Source organism: Canis lupus, chromosome 4 (genome assembly GCF_048164855.1).
Source record: "Canis lupus baileyi chromosome 4, mCanLup2.hap1, whole genome shotgun sequence".
NCBI classification, from domain to species: domain Eukaryota; kingdom Metazoa; phylum Chordata; class Mammalia; order Carnivora; family Canidae; genus Canis; species Canis lupus.
The window spans coordinates 13,765,483-13,783,830 of record NC_132841.1 but is presented as its reverse complement, the minus strand read 5'-3'; the positions used below and the strand labels follow the sequence as shown (position 1 = coordinate 13,783,830).

The 18,348-nt window shown below is 37.8% G+C and overlaps 1 protein-coding gene and 1 long non-coding RNA gene across 5 annotated transcripts in view; one reads left to right on the top strand and one right to left on the bottom strand.

Annotated features, from left to right (window-relative positions):
• Nucleotides 1-18,348, top strand: part of RHOBTB1 (Rho related BTB domain containing 1) — a 117,684-nt gene that overhangs the window by 23,791 nt on the left and 75,545 nt on the right. The gene's annotated exons all lie outside the window — the stretch shown is intronic.
• Nucleotides 3,953-17,725, bottom strand: LOC140631876 (uncharacterized). Its single transcript, XR_012029395.1, has 2 exons — nucleotides 17,452-17,725; nucleotides 3,953-5,721 (listed from the first exon to the last, which is right to left on the bottom strand). It is a non-coding gene; the product is annotated as an uncharacterized lncRNA (long non-coding RNA).

Sequence of the window (18,348 nt, the reverse complement as noted above, 5' to 3'; positions counted from 1 at the left end):
GACAATATGTTATGAGGTAATATTTTTTAATTTGTGTGATTTGTTATTCAGTCTATTAAACAGTGTCTACTTATCAGGGCAGAGATTTTAAAAATAAATGTTTTAAAACAAGAAGCTCAGTAGGTTAAGCTCTGCCTTTGGCTCAGGTCATGATTCAAGGGTCTTGGGATCGAACCCCATGTCAGGCTCCCTGCTCAGTGGGGAGCCTCCTTTCCCCTCTGCCTCCCCCCTCACCCCACTTGTACTGTCCTTTTCTCACTCCCTCTCTCTCTCTCAAATAAATGGAAAAAAAATCTTTTTTAAAGAAAATTAAATAAATAAATAATAAATAAATAAATAAATAAATAAATAAATAAATAAAACAAAGAGCATTTGTATAGAGGAATATCTATATTGAAATAGATATTGAAATACTGTCCTCAGGCTTCCTGCTTATAGACCAGTTAGAAAAGGAATTCACACTCCAGTGTGCTGCTTCCTAACTCAGAGTTAGATGCACTTGGCCCTTAAATGAGCAGAGTGGATTATTTTCATATAATGAAAACGTGATGTATATACATACATATAAATTGAGAGACTTTAGCCATCTTCTCTGCTATAAAATTAGAAAAAAAATGTGTAATCAAAAGAAACATTCCAAATACTAGAATATAAGTTAAATGTATGAAGTATAGAAATTCCATCCTTTTAAAAATCCTTCCAACTAATAAAATATCCAAATGAAATGCTATTATAGCTTTCCTTACATGCTACAGTTCCAATATTTAACACCCCATGGCTTTTCCCAGTCCAAGACTTTTCCGATGGCATTTATTATTCCCATTTACATTTATTTGCCCCATATTGCAGCTTCTAATTTGGATATATCCTTTTCCCCTGAGAATTCAGTGTCCTCCCATAGCCTTACAGGAGAACAGTGAATTTATATCACTTTCTGATGCAACAATGAACTAAATGAGCATAAGACCAGAGAAGACTCTCTCACACCCCCTCGTTTTTCCACCACCCCTCACAGGACATGAAATACAAGTGAACGTCCCATTATTGTAAATGTTGAACTGGGCTTGATTCCCAGTTCTCAGTCTTGTAATCCCAGAATCCATTATTATGGTGTTTCTGTTTTCATCGATTGTCATCTTTTTATGTAATTCTGTTATCGTTTGCCAAAAAGAAACATTTCGAGGAGGGATTCTTATGTGGAAAAAACTGAAAAATAATGCTCAGGCTAAGTAAAAATACTTATTCTTTTTTAAAGAGAGAACTTTTCACCAAATATCGTGATTTTCCAGAATTGTATATATGGATAAGTTGCTAAAACTCCATCTTGCTTCTAGATAAAATCAACACAGCATTTATACAATCATTATCTAGCATTTCCATGAAAACTAAAATTAAAATTTCAGCTTTCAGTCTATACATTACAAGTAAAAACTCTTACAAGTAAGCATTCTTGCCCATCAGAAGTTGGTACAGAAAAAAAAAAAATCAGAAGGGCAAATATGGGAGGTGCCTTTCCAGCCCTAAGTGGGTGAGGATCCTGGCCTAAGAACACAGATCTCTAGACCATGCAGCAAATGTATCCCTGAAGACAGAAAAATCCATTAGGTTGTCATGGCTTTGAAACAACAGCCAGTTACATGTTCCAAGTTATGAACACAAATTCACTTGGTAATCAGTTCACTGATTAGAATCCTTTTTGCCAGGTATTTCTATCTATCTATCTAGATCTACAGGGAGAAAATACAGCAGTGAGTCAATATAACTCATTAGTTTCATGAATGTATTTCTTACTATAAGTTAATATATTGGCATTTTGCAATAAAGAAGCTTTTTAATTAATGTAAATATTGTCAATGAGATCATTTTAAAATCATAAAACTCTCAGCCACACAGAGCAAGGTAGAAAAATTCCATTTCTGGAACATGAGACTAAAGAGAGTCATCTCTTATCCATATTTGCTTTTGAAATATAGCCACTCCCATACATGCTATCACAATGCCTTCCCCACCCCGTAGGAAAGGGAACTAATGCTTGTGAGAAATGTTAGTCTTACACACTATCCTCAGAGAAATAGTTACTTGTGCAGGTTTATCCAGCTAGTAAGTAATAGAGATAAAACTCAGGTCTGACAAATGCCCCTTAACTAAAGTTAGGTCTTTTTTTTTTTTTTTTTTAATTCCATTTACTTATTCATGAGAAACACAGAGCAAGAGAGGCAGAGACACAAGCAGAGGGAGAAGCAGGCTCCATGCAGGAAGCCCAATATGGGACTTGATCCTGGGTCTCCAGGATCACCCCCCGCCCGCCCCCCCGGCCAAAGGCAGGTGCTAAACCACCGAGCCACCCAGGGATCCCCTAAACTTAGGTCTTTACTTAGAATCCACTAATAGCAACACAGGCCTAACTAGAAGCAGATAAATGTCCACTGGCTGCTTGAGAATAAACACTGATCCTATTGGCTATTCCCTCTAAATAGGCCTAAACTCAAATCTCACGCCCAAGAAGTTAGCGTTCTGTAACTGGCACTTTTATCTTCGTGGACATGTGGAGAAACCTCATCTGATAATTTAGCTGTACATGTATTTTGGAGTCAGATTTTTAAATTAATGTAACACAAAGACATTCGTTCATAGTAAACTTAAAAATTCATTATATACTTCCTACCAGGGACCTGGAAAAGCAAAGAGAAATGATAATTAGTTTACCAAGCAGTGTCATAGCTGTCTTTCATTGTCTATTCATACCTCTTTATTTGGTCTGGCTCATAACTATGTTATGAGCCCAGTTCCCATAATTATATTTTGTTAATTGAAATACAGTTTTAATTGTTTCCAAGTATGCATTTATATTACTTACCTAGAACTCATCTGAAAAAAGGTCTTAAACCCATTTAATTGGAGCTAGTAGGGTTAGAGGCAAAGGCACTCCTAACTAATTAGGAGCTTAGTGATACACAGATGAAATATTTTGGATTTTGACCATGCATGTTAGGTATCAGGAGTATCATATTTACTGTTATGAAGATGGATATAAAATGCTAGAGATGTTTTTTTCATCTTAAAGAATCAGAGGTATCAAATGGTATTTATTAGGTCAGTTTGATTTCATTTAATGAGGCTATCCTCCATTTTCCAGTAAACTATTTTGCCTAAACTAGTTCCAACATGAAAACCTTTCTTTAAGAAAAGACCATCACTGAAGACTGACACTATAAAACACAAACAGGAATTCATTTCAGTGTTTAGGACACCTCCTCAATTTGAATAAACTCTTCCTAATATTTAAATAAAGTCTCTCCCAAAACAGCCCATACTTTCTCCTCTGCAAGTCATTCTCCCTACTTTTGGTTTTTCATCCCTTTAATGCTGGTTTGAAGCCATATTCTCTCCCATCACCCAGGCCTCCTTTCTTTATGTTTCCCTGTATTTGCAAATGTCAGGGTAGTTTCTTTTAGGTATAAAACCCAAAGGGTGTTGTCCTCCTCACTATTCCGATGTTTCTAGGATATAACCCTTAAATAATTTTTTCAAAATTCCTCCAGAAATGAAGTACTTACTAAAAACAAAGGGCAAACAAAAGAAGGCTAGGTCAGACAAGACTCAAATGCAATTTATGCTGAAAATTTTCAACAAAAGGATGAACACTTTTCTGTCTTGGATGCTATTTTGAATGGAGACAGGAAGATGAACTAAATGACCTCTTGATGATCCCCCAGCCCTGTGATTTTGTGATAATCTTAGCTTCTGGCATCTCATTTTCTTGTAACACTAAAATCTAATCTGCCTTAAGATATGAGAGTGTTTAACAGATGAAAACCTTTTAATGGAGGAAAGATTCTGCTTGTTTTCTTGGAAGTAATTTTCTTAACAATTGCTTACATTTATATTCAAGGCAGCCTATATTGAATCATTAAATCCAAAGAAAATCATAAAAGAAAAATTAGCAGACATATTATATAACGATATGCAATTTATTTCTTGACTTTTGCCTTTATTGCTCTGCATTGGAAACATTTACTCCTATCGACATGGTTAAAGGATTCATGAACTCTACTTTCTTAAACCTAAAATCATTCTTGTTTTCTGTACCACAGTTGTTTCTATTTAAAAAGGAGACCTGTGTTAACACCAGTAGACATTTTACTTCCAAAAGAGGTGGTTTTCTGAGCAGAGTTGCCATAGAGCAAATTACATCTGACAAGTAAAGATTAGCAGTAGTTAGATTAAACAGACCTTGAGCCTGCCATTTAATCTCCCACTACTGGTTGTGTGTGCTAAGCCAATGATGATACTTGGAGGCAGAGCAATTAGGTTATTAGTTTTCATTACTTTTTAATCAGCTGTTTCAGAACCAGTGGAAAACTTTAGATGTAAACTGAAAAACAGCCCTCTCCCATATCAAATGGATGATCTCCTTGACTTTAGATTCAGGTGCTAATATTATTAATTACATTACCACTACTACTAATGATGATGATAAAAGTGTTCCATAAAAACTAGCTGCCTGGAGCTAATCTCTGACAGAGCTGTCCATAGATTATTTATAGAGAATCATCACAACAGTTCCCTGAAGTTTTACCAAAATAAAAATGGTGACTTATGCGTATATTCTGGGACTTTCTTTTTTTTCTGGTATTGACTGGGAGCATCCATGAATATTTTCACAATGAGTTGTTCAGCATTTGGTTGATTATTTTTTGTTGTTGTTTGGTCCAACTGCAGTTTGGATGATATAGAATGAACACAGAAAACCATAGCATTAATCTTAGACTGTAAAAGCCCTATTTGTATTGTGACACAAATATAAATGTAAAGCAAGCAGAAAAAGTGCTATGTAAGCTCTTTTCTGAGCTTAGTATTGTTAGGAAATATTTAACTCTTGTTTGGTAGTTTTTCTATTATGTGTACAAGTGCAAAAAGAACTAGTCTAGACTCCAAAATAAACCTCAAGTTTCATAGTGAACTATTTTTACAAAAATTCATTAGTTCCTCCAGTAAATGGGCAGTACTGAACTTTATACAATTACAATTAAGAAGCAAGAAATATAGAATAAATATTCAGTATGTACCTGAATTGTATTGATCAGCAAATATTTGATATAAGGTGCTAAAAAGGAAAAGCCCTAAGCCCTATATTATCATCATCATATTTCTTGTCTTAAATAAATATACATCTCATGCATCGAGTAGTGGGATTATATACCTAAAGAGGGTAGCATTTGGTAGTGCCAAATATAAGCCATGACCACCACTCACATCACCTAAACCTCACTTTATTCAAACGTGGAAAGCATTTTTCATGCAATGTGCATAACTGGAATAGAACTGCCAATAACCACAACCTCTGGGGCTTTTTGATAATAGCAATGAAAGAACGGTTGGTATTTACTGTATCAGGCAAACAAACGTAGATCACCATGCCATTCTGCTAAATAGTAATCAACAAGCTTCATCCATTGCACTGAATAATCCCTGCGCCAAATACCACTGGAGACCACGCTGGAAATGCAGTTTCTGGGCGATGGTTTTACCCAGTTGGCCTTATGTATATCAATCAAGCAGTTACCCTAGTTTTCCAATTCTTTCCTCGATGATATCAGATCTAAGATCTTTAAAATGTTGGAAGTCCTGTAATCTGCTCTCCGGGGCTTTCACCTTGGGATGCAGGAAGGGATTATAAGGTCTCAATTACTCCGATTCCCCAGCTTCTAAAGGCAAAGCCTGAAAGTGGCAAAAAAAGCTAACTCAATGTCATTGTACAATTCCTACTTAGCAAGCAGCTCTAGAACTAAAGACTCCCAAGGTTGAGATGAACCTTAAAGGTCATACATAATGACCCTATACTCCACTGATGACTTAAGTGATGTTGAAACACCATTGATGATAGGAATGAATCTCTTGGCCTCCCAACTTCAAATGGCCTTGGTTGATGGAAAGTCCTTACATTTACTCTACTGTGGCTGTAAATCTCCCTTATTGGCCCTAGATGTAACCTTTGAGACTAACAAAATGTTTATGTCCTCTTTGATACCCCAAGAAGCTCCTTTCCGATGCTTCCTCATTCCCTTTGGTTTCCTCCCTGAATGCCCTAGTCACTTTCCTCAGAACATGGTCCAATTTTTTAAATATTTTTCAAATTCAAGGTATGACCGGACTTGCACAGAATAAAATACAATTAGCAATAAATAGCCTTATTCCAAGCACTGTCTTGCTGTTAATACTGAATTTGCTTTTGTGGCAACTCTATCAGAATGATACTTAAAATTCCTAAGTGCTTCTCAAATATCTAAGCAAAATCACATGCACCCCATCCTCTACCTGTGTAGCTGGGCTTTTGTCTCTTTGTTTTTGACCATCATAGTTGACATTTATTTCCTTTAATGTTACACTACCAAATTTGTTCCATCCCATCAACTTTGATTTTTTTGTTCATTTGGAATGGAGAATGTATTCTAATCCTGTCATCTCACTATGTAAAATCCTAACTTGTGTCATCAGTAAACCTGACTAGCATATTCTCTATTTTAATACCTATCTTTTTAAATGTTTACAATAAAAGGACTGAGGCATCACCATTAGAAATGTCTTTCCAGACACCCATTGATCATTCATTTGTACCTTCTAGGTATGGCTATTCAACAAATCGCCAACACCCTGGATTTCTAGCACATATATCTCCATCTTAGCGACACAGATACTCTGCAATGCCTCAGCAGATATCCTTACCCCCATCAGTTTGTCCATTAACCCTTCAGGGAAGGAAATGATGTTCATTATCTATATGATCTTGTTTCTGTTCCATGGTAAATCATTTGGAATCTGGCTGTGAGCCTTACCAGTTATTTGAGGTTCACTGAAATGTAGGTTTTAAGAAACTGCCCCCTTCCCCTTTTGAAAATCAGATCCACATTTGCCAATCCTCTGTTTCTGCCAATTTGCCAACTTACACTTTTCCTATTTTCTGCAGTCCCTCAAAAATGGTCAACAGTGGTTTTGCAGGTTTAATTTGCTACAGGGGCCTCAGCTTATTCATTGTCCCTAGAACCTAGCACAGTGTCTAGAACATAAGAGGAATCCTACTATTTTCAAGAATCAAAGCACTCAAAACTTGGTATTTTGGTGGTTATATTCATGTTTTAAAATTCTGAAATGGGGGTTGCCTGGTGGCTCAGTCAGTTAAGCGTCCAACTCTTGGTTTCAGCTCAGGTCATGATCTCAGGGTTATGAGATCAAGCCCTACTTCATGCTCTGCACTCAGCGTGGAGTCTGTTTGTCCCTCTCCCTCTTCTCCCCCACCCCCCCCACACACTCACTTCTCTCTCTCTCTCTCTCTCTCTGTCTCTCAAATAAAATCTTTTAAAAAGAGGAAAAAATAAAACTCTGAAATAAGAATCACATATGTCTCAAGACCATATTCATTTATACATTACATCAGAATTTTGACTCACATGCCACACTTACTGAACACCCCTCCAAATTTTATTCCTGTGATTTTAAATGACATGCCCCAGGTTTCCAGAAGGACCCTTTGGATTTCACCTGGAGACATCCGGGCATGAGTATTCCTGCTGAGGCTCAGAGAAAACCATAGTTGAATTGTTTGGGGGTGGGGAGAGAGAAACGGGTGGAGACATTAAAAATTATAAGAGGAAGGTGAAGCAGGGCTTTGGGGAAGGGAGGGATGTTTTCAAGTAGATTCCTTGAGGCCTCATACCTCTGCTCCCTTAGCACTGCTCCCTTTTTCTGTTCCTCTGCTCCCTGTTTTTCCGCCAGGGTCAATTCTCTTAGGACCTGGTCCCTCCTCTACTAGCATAATATAACCTACACCTCTCCTTTTATCAGACTCCTTAATGAAATTTAAGCCACAAGGAAAGGAGAATTTCAGGTGGAACAAGCTTATTAAGTAGGTGATGATAACCAAATCTCACATTTCAATAAAATCCTGGTAATTAATTGAGATTACTCAAAAGAATTATAGGACTCCTGGGTGGCTCAGCGGTTGAGCATCTGACTTTGGCTCAGGGCATGATCCCGGACTCCTGAGATCGAGTCCCACATCGGGCTCCCTGCGAGACGCCTGCTTCTCCCTCTGCCTGTGTCTCTGCCTCTCTTTCTCTCTCTCTCTCTCCCTCTCTCTCTCTCTCTGTCTCTCATGAATAAATAAATAAAATCTTAAAAAAAATTATAAAAACACCAACACTATCTCTTTACCCCAAGGTTGCAGTCATTTCTAAGGGATTGAAAAAAGGTGATACGCAGGGACTCAGCTCCTACCACTGAGAATCCTTGAAAACATCTAGAATGTCAGCAACCTCTTATCCTCTCCTTATTCATCTTCTCTTCCCTCTCAGCAACAGTAGTCTATCATTTCCAGTTTCTCCTTGACACAAAGAAAATAGAAGTCTTACTATTCTGTTCTCTTTCTGATACATCAGTGTTACCATCACCTCTAAGTTGTGGATCCATCTTTTATTGGAACAATATGCTCCTTGAGCTTAAGAAGCAAGCAAACAAACAAAAACAAAACAACAAAACAACAATAACAACAACAAGAAAGCAAACAAACAGAAACCATGTTTCCTGACATTCTTCTCAGTAGGTCTCAGGTTATCTGCGGGTTTCCCTTCAACAATTTTTTTTTAATTTTTATTTATTTATGATAGTCACAGAGAGAGAGAGAGAGGCAGAGACATAGGCAGAGGGAGAAGCAGGCTCCATGCGCCGGGAACCTGATGTGGGATTCGATCCTGGGTCTCCAGGATCGCGCCCTGGGCCAAAGGCAGGAGCCAAACCGCTGCGCCACCCAGGGATCCCTTTTTTTTTTAACAATTTTTTTTTAATTTTTATTTATTTATGATCGGGTTTCCCTTCATATTTGCTATCCTCCTCTGGACAACTCTTCACCTGATTTTTCCCAAGGCCAATTCGTAGCACTTGAGCCTCTGATCAAGACTAGCCATTTTCTCAAAGAGGGCCTGCCTGACTTCCCTGAAGAAACCACACTGCGTTGCTCTTTCTCTCCTGCTCAGCCATTATTTGTCTTAAAAGCACCACTGCTGCCTGGAATTTGTTTATTTGTCCTTCTCTCTCACTAGAATATAAGCCCTCTGAGAACAAGGACTTCCCCTTGGTCACATCAGTGTGCCCAGAACTGTGCTGCTACATAGAAGATTCTCAATAAATATATGCCCAGTGAATGAAGTGACAGAAATACAGACATTGGAAAAAAGGCCACCTAAAAATCACCAGAGTGGTGGTTTCTTTGTATTCTCCAACTTTCTTTCATCTTTAGTTGCGCAATTATGTACAACTCATTTCTACAGGATAGAAATGGCATGTTTTAAAATAAACCTTATTTCATAGATTATAATATAATCAGAATTGCTTTGATCATCTGAAAATTACTCTATAGACAAATTAAAAATATAGAGAGATAAAATTTAAAAGAAATTACTCATAATCCTAATACTAGAGAAAACTGGTCTTGAGAGTTTGAGGTATGTTTAGAATTTCTGCAAGCTCCTTAATCTTTTCAAAGCATTTTCACTTTCAAATTGTTATGCTGTAGAATTCTTCTAATCTGTTCTCTGAACTTTTAAAAATCTGTTCTCATAAATTTGACATATTTGTCTGATACTTTTCAGGCTTTCTATCCCCATCACAGTTTTTAAAACTACATTTTTATTGTTCTATAAAATTCCTGTTACTTCTGCATGGCCAGCAAGTGTCCCCCTTATGAATTAGACTTTTTTGAAATATCAGTTCCCTCATTCATTTTCTCAATTTTTTTAGACAATAAAATTGCCAACAAAGCAGGTCAATAACCTATCAGATGTCCTGAGTTTACCTGAAAATGAATTCTAGGATAGCTGGTGAAAGACTACCATCAATATAGTATCTCACAAAATAACTTTGTCCTTTGGTCTTAGGACTGTTATACCGTTATGGATATACCATAACAATTAAGGGGAAATTAAGTGGGAAAATGCTCAAAAAAGACTGCCTAAGAAATCTTCATTTACTCATCCATTCAGCAATTAATTACTGAAGACCCATTATGTGCCAAATACTGTTTGAAGCACTTGAAATACCAAAGTGAAGGCAAAGGATACAGCTGACCCTTGAACAACACAGGAGTTAGTGGCACCAACACCCCACAGAATCAAAAATCCACATATAACTTCTGACTCCCCAAAACTTAACCACATATAGCCTACTGCTGACTGGAAGCCTTACCAATAACATCATCAGGTAATACGTATTTTGTATATTACAGCTATTATATACCATATTCTTACAATAAAGTAAGCTAAGGAGAAGGAAATGTTATTAAGAAAATCATACAGAGGGATACCTGGATGGCTCAGTCAGTTAAGCATCTGCCTTCGGTTCAGGTCATGATCTCGGGTCCAGGGACTGAGCCTGGCATTGGGCTCCCTGATCATCGGGGAGCCTGCTTCTCCCTCTCCCTCCGCCCCTCTCTGCCCTGCTTGTTCTCTCTCTCTCTCTATCTCTATCTCTATCTCTAATAAATGAAATCATTTAAAAATATCATATGGAAGAGAAAATACATTTACAGTACTATACTTATTGAAAAAAAAAAGCCATGTTTAAGTAGATCCATGCAGTTCAAACTTGTGTTGTCAATTGTACACTACTGAGGTAAAACACACCAATTAATTATTTTGCAGATTGTTACCGAACACCTACTAGGTGCCAGGTGCTATGCTAGTCACATAAGCAGAAAAGAATCGTAATGTCACAGATACAAGATACCTGATGTCTAGTACAAAATATACTTTATGTAGGCATTTCATAGTACTTGTTGAATAACATTAAGTGTAGTTCTAACTACACTCTCAACTAAATGGTACGCTTCTTTGTACACCTATAATCCTTACTGCAGTATCTTATGAGTAATGGAGCACTCAACAAATGTCAACTACATGACAAATAGATGTTTTACAAGTAATTCTTCCAGAATATTGCCCTAAAATGATGAAATTCTCTCTTAAAGCAGAATACTTACTTCCAGAAATTTCATTTTAGCATTAATCATGTAAATTCTCCTTTAAGTTTGAGAAATGAAAGAACAGATTAATTTCTGCCTATAAAGTAGGATTATAATAGATATTATCCCCAATGTTTCAAGTTTTAAATAAAGAAGCTTGAATGACCTGAGAGAATTTTAAGTTGGACCTGCCATGTAAAAAATCACAAGTTGGTCTTTGCTCTTCACTTCGAATTAGTGAAGCTTCTTTGTCCAGAAATAAGTAACCATTTCACAACTTTGGAAATGTTTGCACATTCTCCTCCAAGCAAACTAACTTTATAAAAAAGGGCTGAAGGAGCTGGGGTTTCTGGTTTCTGTGGCATTGAAACCCAAAAGCTGCAAGTATAAACAGTGACTAACATGTTAGTCATAGTAAGCAGCTGTTTCTTAATAGGACAAGAAATAACATGTTTAAAATGCTGCAGGAGAATTAGGAGAGACAAAAGAATTTCTTATCTGCTGAAAGTAACTCTAACTCAGGTAATTCTAGAAAAGCATGCAGCGCAAACATCTTTTTAGGATTATAAAGCTATCCTTGACGTGACTTTAATTAGTTTTTAATTATGTCTTCCTTAATAAAAAGTGGATGGATGAGATGATTTTCCAAGGTCCTCTCAAATCTCTGGAAGCTGTAGAGACTTTGCTCATGTTCCATGTGTCCCCTAGAGGGCAGCGGTGGCCCAAACAGGAAAGGATTTTTCCATCAGTCCCGTATCCCCTCTGGCGCCAGCCTGAACTCCACTACCTTTACCATTTCTCACAGACCTGTTTTCTGTCAGCCAGTTGGCAGTGGTATTTCTGAGTGTTTATTTCTGAGTACCTAACTAGCAAAATCATTACATATTAGGAAAGAACGTTGCATGAAGTAATATTTTTGCACAAACTGAAAGAAAAGAATGAGCATGTCCCTTAACACACATACTCATCCTGTCCTTTCATGCATCTTTCATGCATTTTGGAGTGGACAATGGCTTGAGACAGTTGGGATAAAATCATAAGATGTGTCAAAGTTAAGAAGTCAAAGTTTTTTTCCTTTAGTTGGTTTGAAATAAACCACAGTATTGCTGAATGCCTATTCATTCATTCATTCATTTATGCACTCAGGAGTTACCAACTGTGTAAGAACCATGTATCAGATGCTGCATTTAATAATGTGTGGAACAGAGAAACTACTGCAGGGAACTTATAATTAAGAAAGGGATACTAAATTATGTGATACAGGGAAGGATGACACAGGAATGTACCCAACTAGCTACGAACCCTGGCCGTTGTGCAACATAAAAATCTTTGCTCCTTTTACAAATGTTCTGGATTCCTTTTGGAGGCCCACAGGTCTGAAGAAATCCTTGTCCTGTTCCAACAGAACACATAACTTTTTGTTTAAAAGGTGATGACGAACCACAGGAAGCTTCCTAAACAAGGAGGGAGGGAGAGCCTGAGTGTGCACTTTTCTGATGCTGAGTTTTCTTTTTTAGTTAATGTTGCTGTTTAAATATTTTATTCTGCTCAGAGACATTTTTATGCAAAGGGTGCAACTTTCAAAAGAGACTTTTTTGCAAGGTTCCCTAAAAGCCTCTTATAATACCTGTGAATCTATCTTCTGGGATCTCTTTTATTGTGTTCAGATTATTTGCTGATTAAACTTATTTATTCACTTTCATCTTGTGAAATTGGGAGCAACATGCACCTCAGGTATGTGAAGAAAAAGATTAATGATGTCAGAATTATAATTCAGTCAATATTTGCTGAGCCATTTGGGTTTTCTGTATGGAACAGAGGGTAATGCAAATTGTCTACCTATACAGCAGTGAGTGGCCCTGAGAACATTCTTGCCATAACTTTTAGGGAGACAAATGGTGTGGTTTATGTGATTGCTTGTTCATGCAGATCACTTTGGCTGGAAATTACACATATTTGCAATATTTCCTGGGAGAATCCTGCCATCATATCTGTATCTGTGGTCTGCATTACAACCAAGACTTTATTGAGATATCAGAAAATGGACTTTTAGTCCTAACAATGTGTGATAATCATTTATGATGTTCTGACTCTAGATTAGGAAGGACAATTTGTTTAAGTACGCTGAAACTGGTGGATATTTAAGTGACATTGTTTTGAAGAGGTAAAGTAGCGGGATCATAGTACTGTCAGGTAGGATGATGAAGCCATGACCAACCCAGGAAGGGAGTAAAACTGTTAGAATTGGACCAGAAACCATAGCATATTTAAAACTATTTCTATTTGCCCAGAACTGACTAAGCAAACTGTTATTTCCAGAGCTATAGTAAATCATCTTAAGACCTTATCAAAGGACAGATAAGCTTCTAAATACTTGTCAAGTGGAAAACTTCTTTAGAAGAAAACAGAAAATTTTAACTGTTTGAAAAAGATCTAGACATTTACAGTAGACATTTTACGAGGAGGAGAAAGAGCACTATGTAATTTGCTTCTTCCCAAGGGTGTGGAAATTTCCCATAAAAGGAAAAAAAACTGTTTGTAGAAAGAGTAGGTATAAGAGCCAATTTAGACTTCTAACTTTATTTTGCATTTGCAGTTTGAGAGGAGTCTATAAAATGGCTACTGGTAAACATTAATCATTTCTCTCTCCTCCGCTCTTTCTGTGTGCTTGTGTTTAAAAGGAACGTATAACCATTGTGTATATTTTGATATGTTATCTGTTGTAGGAAATTGTCTCCTTTTTCTATTGGGAAGAGTTATATTGGATGCCAGAGATAACTGAATGATTTTCATGTTGGCTCCAACAAGAATTAGACTACTAACTGCATATAATCAGCAGACTTTTTCTACCACATGGCTATTTTGAAAGTTTCTATTCACAGTAGTCCTACCGTTGGATCTCGGGTGCAGAAAAATGGCCAGTTCTTTTAAAAACATTATAAATGATCACTACATTTAATGGTTGCATTCATTTTCTCACAAGGTAGCCTGTATGTTGATGTAACACACACACACAGCAGTGCTAGTACTCTGTGCAGGCAACGCATGGGTCTCCTTTTTAGGGAGGAGGAAGCAGAGCCCCAGCAAGGCCAAACAACACATCTAGAATCACACAGCTAGTGAGCGGTGGAGTCAGGGTTCTGATCCAGGTGTGTCCAGCTCCAAAGTCACACTGCTGCCAGAAAAGCACTTTTCTTTCCAGTGCTACTACTATTCTAATCTGGGCTTTTCAATCCCTAATTGTTCTACTTTAAAACTCTGTCAGGCAGTTCCATGCTGACTTTTGCCTCACGGTTGCATATTTTCATTGAATATAAGGTTTCCTATATGCCCCAAATGATGTAGGTGTGTGCTGTTTTGAGTGTAATTTGCATGGCATGGCACAGTGCCCCTTGAGCATTGACAGAGGACAACTGAAGTCCTCTAGTTGTTTTTTTTTTTTTTTTTAAGATTTTATTTATTTATTCATGAGAGACACAGAGAGAGAGAGAGGCAGAGACACAGGAAGAGGGAGAAGCAGGCTCCATGCAGGGAGCCCGATGTGGGACTGATCCTGGGACTTCAGGATCATGCCCTGGGCCAAAGGCAGGTGCTAAACCACTGAGCCACCCACGGATCCCAAAGGCTCACTTTTGAAATTTCATGATTCCAGTTGTACCTTGCTTGTGTATACCACATAGTAACAAGTTCTTCTCGCATCCATCACGTGGCAACTGTGAACCATGTGAAAGCCTAGGAGTAGAAGGCCCTGGGGCTTCCTGGATTACTAGGAAGCCCCAGGGCCTTCTAAGAAAGGCAGCTGCGTCTCCCCGTTCTTGGGTTGACTGAAGGGTTATAAGAAAAAGAGGGCCTGAGTAAAGCACACTCGACTCTCTGAGTACAGAACAGAGTTATGACTCCCCTACCCATAAACCCGATCCCAAGTCAATAAAAAAATGAGGAAGGGCTACAGAAAGAAGCCTGAAAAAGACTCCACAATCCTGCTCTCAGAGCCTGGACACGATGGTGACAGGGTGTCTTCCTGAAATGGCAAGTTCATGGTCAGTGCAAGTGATAAGCAAGGGAGTAGGAGCCAACAGCACCCAAGGTACGGGCCTGTGGAAATCGCCAAGCCACCTATACTGCCCAAAAGACCACAGAAAATGCCATCCAACTGTAGTCATCACAAGTTTTTCATGACTTGGGCTACGACTGCCTATAAATAAGAAAGAATCCAATGTATGATAGGGGCATGATCCAAAAGTAGTATTATTTAAATCTCTCTTGTGAATATTTTTGGTTTGAATAGATGGTCCAACCAAGCAGTTCAAACTCTCAGATGGACACTATGAAAATGACTCTCAGAAAAAGCAGTCATTTATTTGATATAGTATGTGAAGTTGCAAATGCAGATCATTAAATTTCTAGTTCTCCTTAGAGAACTAGTTCTTGTGAGCAGCTTACTTACAACTGGGCAAAAACCACATGTCTGTCCATGGATGTCAAACTTTGTTGGATTACTTAGGTAAACATACTATTTGATTAAATTCACCACCATAATCAATAGGGGGCTCTGGTTGTCACATTAATTATATTCTATGGAAATGCTATGGATGCATCATTTAATTAGATTTTTCACTTAGTACTTATCAGAGTATAAGAAATGCCATCATAGTTTTTTGCACATGGTAATGAAATCATTGGTACATTACCAAGATTAAATCACGAAAGCATATCTACCCTTCTGTTTTCCTTCCTGCTAAAATTATCGAGCTTCTTACCGTACCACCTGTGATGACAGGCAGGCTACACAGAATTTCAAAGCTTTCCACAACACCTACCAATCTCCATGTCAGAACAAATTAGTATTTCCAGTCTCCTGTTTATCATTATGGCATTTTAAAGCCTAATAGCTAATTCTTAAAAACATTAATAACACCTACTTTTATTGAGAGCTCAATATGTTCAGTGAATGTGTTAAGAGCTCCACTTACATGAGCATATTTAATCTCCAGAGAAACACCTTGAGGTTTCTTTTCATGATACAGATGTAGAAACTGAGGCACTAGTCACAGAGATGGTAAAGGCTAGAGTCAGGACTGACACCTAGATCTGAAGTATTCTGTGGCCCTACGTAGATTAATCCATGTATTTCACAGACACAGAAACAGACCTAGAGGAGGAACCTGTCTTTCTACAGGGCACATAGCTAAAGAGTGGAGGACAAAACCAGGACTCAGGTTTGCACTGAGTCTTTATTGCTGTGAGCCATCACTATAGACCTGAGCTCTTCAGCTTTTTATTCTGTCTCATCTCTGTTTCAGCATGCAGCAACCAAGCTCAGAGACATGTAAGCATTATCCATTAGCACTGCTGCCTGTGATGTGTAGAGCAATCACATTTTTAATGGACTCTGTCTGAGTCCTATGCTGGTCTACATAGCTCTGAAAGAGGTCTGGAGTAAATCTATTGCTCACTTGGCAGTCAGCATTTGGCACAGTTCCTCAAATGGTGAAGTTGAATGTCTGCAGATTTTGCTTCTCCCATATCTCTAGAAACTTCTCCTAGAAAATGTCATTCTCCCTATTCCGAGGCCAAGAACTGTGATTGCTTCATAAAAAGTCTTCTAACAACACTGATCTGGCCATGCTTTTCCCTTACTTTAAATACTCAGATAAAAAGTTTCATCATGAATAGGTATTGAATTTTATCGGTTACTTTGTATTTATTGAGATGATCTTATGGTTTTCAATTCTACTAATATGGTCATTTACTTTATTGGTTTTTGAATGTGAAACTAACCTTGCATTCCTGTCCACTCGGTCTTGATGTATTATTGTCCTTTGTTAAATTGCTAGATTTGCTAATATTTTGTTCAGGATATGTGGGTCTGTGCTCAGGATGTCCTATCAGGTTTTGTCATGAGTATTAGTGCTGGCCTCATCTTGATTCAGGTGGTGGTCACAAGGGTATTTACATATAATAAAAGTAAGGGTGCCTGTGGGGCTCAGTCGTCTAGGCAGTGACTTGATTTCTACTCAGGTCATGATCTCAGGGTTGTAAGATCGAGCCCCGAGTTGGGCCCCATGCTCAGTGAGAAGTCTGCTTGAGATTCTCTCTCCTTCTCTCCTCACCCCTCCCCCTACTCTCTCTCTCAGATAAATAAATCTTTTCTAAGAAAGTAATTGAACATAAGTTGTAGACCTGCTACTGTATGTAAATTATGCCTCATTTAAGTACAATTAAAAAATCATTTATATGGCTTCTGTGTCCTTAAGCAAAATTCTTAGAGTGACAGCCAAGGCTTCTGTTTGCTTGGATAGCTGGGCAATCTTTTGTTACTTCACCTTGCACCATGGCCACACAGACTACTTTTAATTACTTAAAACTATCATATTCTTTCATATTGTCAGAACTTTCCGAATGCTCTTCCTTCTGCACAGAATGACTCTCCTGCTTACCTCTTTCTCCATCGGCAAGAATTCCTTTCATCCTTCAAGACTTAACATAAATGATGCTTCTTCTAGGACATTTCTTAGAAGATTCTGATGCCCTCCCCCACTCAGAGACAGGAGTGGTCCCTTCTGTGTGCTGCCATTTCAGTAGGCACTCCCACCCTTCTCTGTTGAAGATATGGTCACTGGTTGATATTTTGTGAGATTTTTCTGAAAAAAAAGTATTTTAGAAATCCATATCTAGGCAATATTCAATTCCAAGGTTTGCCTTAAAGATCTAGTTATGCTTACTCATCAAATAAAAATAATGTAGCTCCTCTGACCTGTGTAATATCAAAGCCCCAAATGCTTTTAAAACTAAGAGCTATTGAGTTTCCTTTGCAAGATGGCCAGTTCAGAAATTTTGATTTTTAAAAGAAATGAGAGTTTAACATTTTCAGAAAACTTAGGATTGCATTAGCATTCTTTATAATATGTAATACACTGTGCTTGAAACTAAATGCTTTCAGACTTCAGCTTTATGCTTATAAAAATGGAATCAAGTCAAGTTCCTTATGATTTCTTCCTCAGAGGTGCTTGACTTTTCCACCTCCTTTAATTTGGCATTAGCCTTTTTGTTCCCTGTACTGAGTCTTTTAACCACATGTTCTGAGCATCCAATTACCGACTTTTTAATCCGATTAACAGTGAAATCTGTGTCTGGTCTGGCAAAGCACAGAAAATACACTCACAAGTGGTGTCTGCTCACAGTAAGTCCTACTTTGCAGCAATACTATACTACGGTTTTAAATTTGGGATTGAATTTAGACTTAGAGTGTCAATCTTCCAACTCCTCTTCCTAGGGACATGATTATACAAGTGACTGAACCTCTCTATACTGCAGCTTTCCCACCTGTACAAGTG